The following is a 2,550-nucleotide window of genomic DNA, read 5'->3' as shown; positions in this document are numbered from 1 at the left end:
AGGTCTCCAGATCCTAGCCTTGGCCCCCGACCCAGACCCGCCCCCTCTACAACCTGGGAAGCGAAGAAGCATCACACCCCCTTCCCAGGACACCCTCCCAGGAAAGATTAAGGTGTTGGCCTCCCAAGGTGGCGGGGGAGCCAAGGGGACCAACGCAACCTCTGTCTTGCGCCCCCAACCCCGGAAGAGCTAACAGCGCGGTTCTTACGTAATGCCTGGCTCCGAAGTCCCCAGAATCCGCACGGCCCCCAGAGAAGCCGCCCGGACGCCCAGGCCCCTCACAGCCCACCAGCTCTGTGCCTGACGTCACTTAGGAGCCCTCGCCGCGGGGGCGGGGGCCCGCAAAAATGGGCAGCGGGGGTTGGTCTCTCTCTAGGAGCACCCGAGAAAGGGGGGTGGGGGCGGGAGGGTGAGAGGGAGGGGACTGGCCTGAGGGAAGAGGCCAGGGGAGGTGGGACGCAGAGAAAGGGCCACAAGTGCCGTGCCAGGACGAAGAGGGCCCTCGGGTGGGTGCTGGCTCGGGGGCTGGGGGGCGCCTACCTGCGCCCCGAGAGGCCCCTAGCTCGGGGTTGCTCCAGCGCAGCCCGGCGCTCCGCGTTTATTGCTTGTCAATCGCAACCCCCGGTCTTAAAGCGGCGAGGCCTTCTCTGCGCGAAGGGGCGGAGACCGAGAGAGGAGGGGAGGGGGATATGGATGTTGCGGGACCACTCCGAGGAAAGTAGCCTTTCCGAGCAGCTAGTGGGTAGGCCGGGAGGTGGTGGTCTGGGAGACACTGCACAGTCCAGGATCCACCCTCCTCCCCAACTTGCCTTCTACTCGGGGAAGCAAGGACTGGGACCTGTACCTACTCTCGGCGCCCAGCGATCCCTTAAAAGGGCGATGGTGAAAGATTACCCGCCCCCTTCTCTCAGCTTAGACCCGCGTTCCAGTTCCAAGCGTGCCTCACCTTTCCTCATTATCCTGCTTCCCAACTGGATAAGGGAGCAGGAGGAGTTTAGGGAAACCCCCAAAGAGCAAGAGACGCACCCCCCTAGGGCCTCCGGCTCAGGGGCAACTTTTAAGGATTCAGTGGTGGCTACCTGGATCCCAGATCCTCTCGGCGAATTCGCAAAAAAAAGGGGGAAACGTCGAGACCCTATTTCAAGCCTGGACCGGAGAGCTGGTCCACACCTCTGTCTACGGAGTACAGAACGAGGTAACCCTTGCTCAGAGTGCCATCTCAAGAAATAAAGAAAGACTTAAATCCAGTTGCTCGCCTTCGCCCGGCTTCTGGCTCCACCCTAGACCTGCACTTAGTTCTGGCCTTGGAATACAGGAGGCTCAGCCCCAAGACCACCCTTCGCTAAGTGCGCGGAGCATTCAGGGCCAGCCGCGGTACTACTCTGGCCGCAGTATCCCCCAACCCCTCCAGCTGCCCTCTAGAACATGCAGGGCTCCTAAGATCAGAAATGAACTTCATCCTGGAAACTTGCTTGGAAATCTCAGAAGTGGGTTTGACTTGGAAATCCATCCTGGAAGAATAGGACTGATCCCCGGGTCCAGGAGACTCAACTCGCCCCTGAGCTCCGGAGAGCATAGGTTTGAATATCGGTAAAAGGAAGAGGCACAGAACCAGGCCAAACTCGACTGAAAACCCTGATGTTTTTTGGTGCTCTCTGCCCTTGTTACTGAGGAAGGAGAAGAACGTTGGTTAGCGACCCCAGATGGCGGGGGCTGGAATTGCAGGCTTCTGTCTCCAACCAAAGAGCTTGCTGGAGCACGATGCTTCCAGCCCTCTCTTCTGCCTTCAAGCCAGAAGATCCTCCTAATTCAATTCAGGAAGAAGTCCCTTTCCCATTATGAAGGCTACTGTCCACTCTCACCTGTCCACCTCTGGGCAGTGAATCACTTGGCTATTTGCGTTTGGTTGGGAAGTGGAAGGATCTTGAATCTCTCCAAAATATTAATTACTTCTTCTCAGTCACGTGACTATTACCCCATAGCAACACACAGCAAACTTTCAGTTTCACTCAAGGTCACCAGGACAAGGTGGGATCCCAGATTTTGGCCCTCTAGGAAGGTGGAGCCCAATTCATTACCCTTACAAGCTGCCTCCCCCCATTAGTCAGTCAACAAGCATCTCTCTTATAAGGGCCTTATAGAATGCCAGCTCCTCACATCTGTTCAGAATCTTACAATTGATATATTGTTCGATTCTCACAACAGCCCCATGAGGTTACAGAGAAGGGAGAAACATTTCCTGATACAGAGTAGGACGCTCTTATTCTGTTCTAGATAGGGTGCCAGCTTCAGTGATAGTGAGTCAGATACCAGCTTCAGCGCCAGCATCAGTGATTCCTGAAGGTGGAGATCGGGGAGGGGTGGTGTCAGACACAAAAATCACTTTCTGGCTGTATAACTGAATGTCATAACAGAGGTGCAGTAAGTGTTCTAAGCAGGGCCCCAAAGGAATGAGGGCGCTACTAGTGGGAAATAGAATTGCTGGGGCGGGAAGCAGGTTTGAGGGGTCCACAATGCATCCCATGGCAGTTAGGGGCTGCCCCTCTGGCC

At 56.2% G+C, this 2,550-nt stretch overlaps 1 protein-coding gene across 1 annotated transcript in view; it reads right to left on the bottom strand.

Moving 5' to 3' along the window:
* Positions 1-597, bottom strand: part of MPP2 (MAGUK p55 scaffold protein 2) — a 26,405-nt gene extending 25,808 nt beyond the window's left edge. The window contains exon 1 of the mRNA XM_024760501.1: positions 541-597. The gene's annotated coding sequence lies outside the window, so the exon portion shown is untranslated. The remainder of the gene's footprint in view (positions 1-540) is intronic.
* Between the last annotated feature and the right edge of the window lie 1,953 nt (positions 598-2,550).

Source organism: Neophocaena asiaeorientalis, unplaced genomic scaffold (genome assembly GCF_003031525.2).
Source record: "Neophocaena asiaeorientalis asiaeorientalis breed wild unplaced genomic scaffold, Neophocaena_asiaeorientalis_V1.1 scaffold30, whole genome shotgun sequence".
Lineage (NCBI taxonomy): Eukaryota > Metazoa > Chordata > Mammalia > Artiodactyla > Phocoenidae > Neophocaena > Neophocaena asiaeorientalis.
Note: the sequence above shows the minus strand (reverse complement) of the source record. Positions and strands in the feature narration are given on the sequence as shown.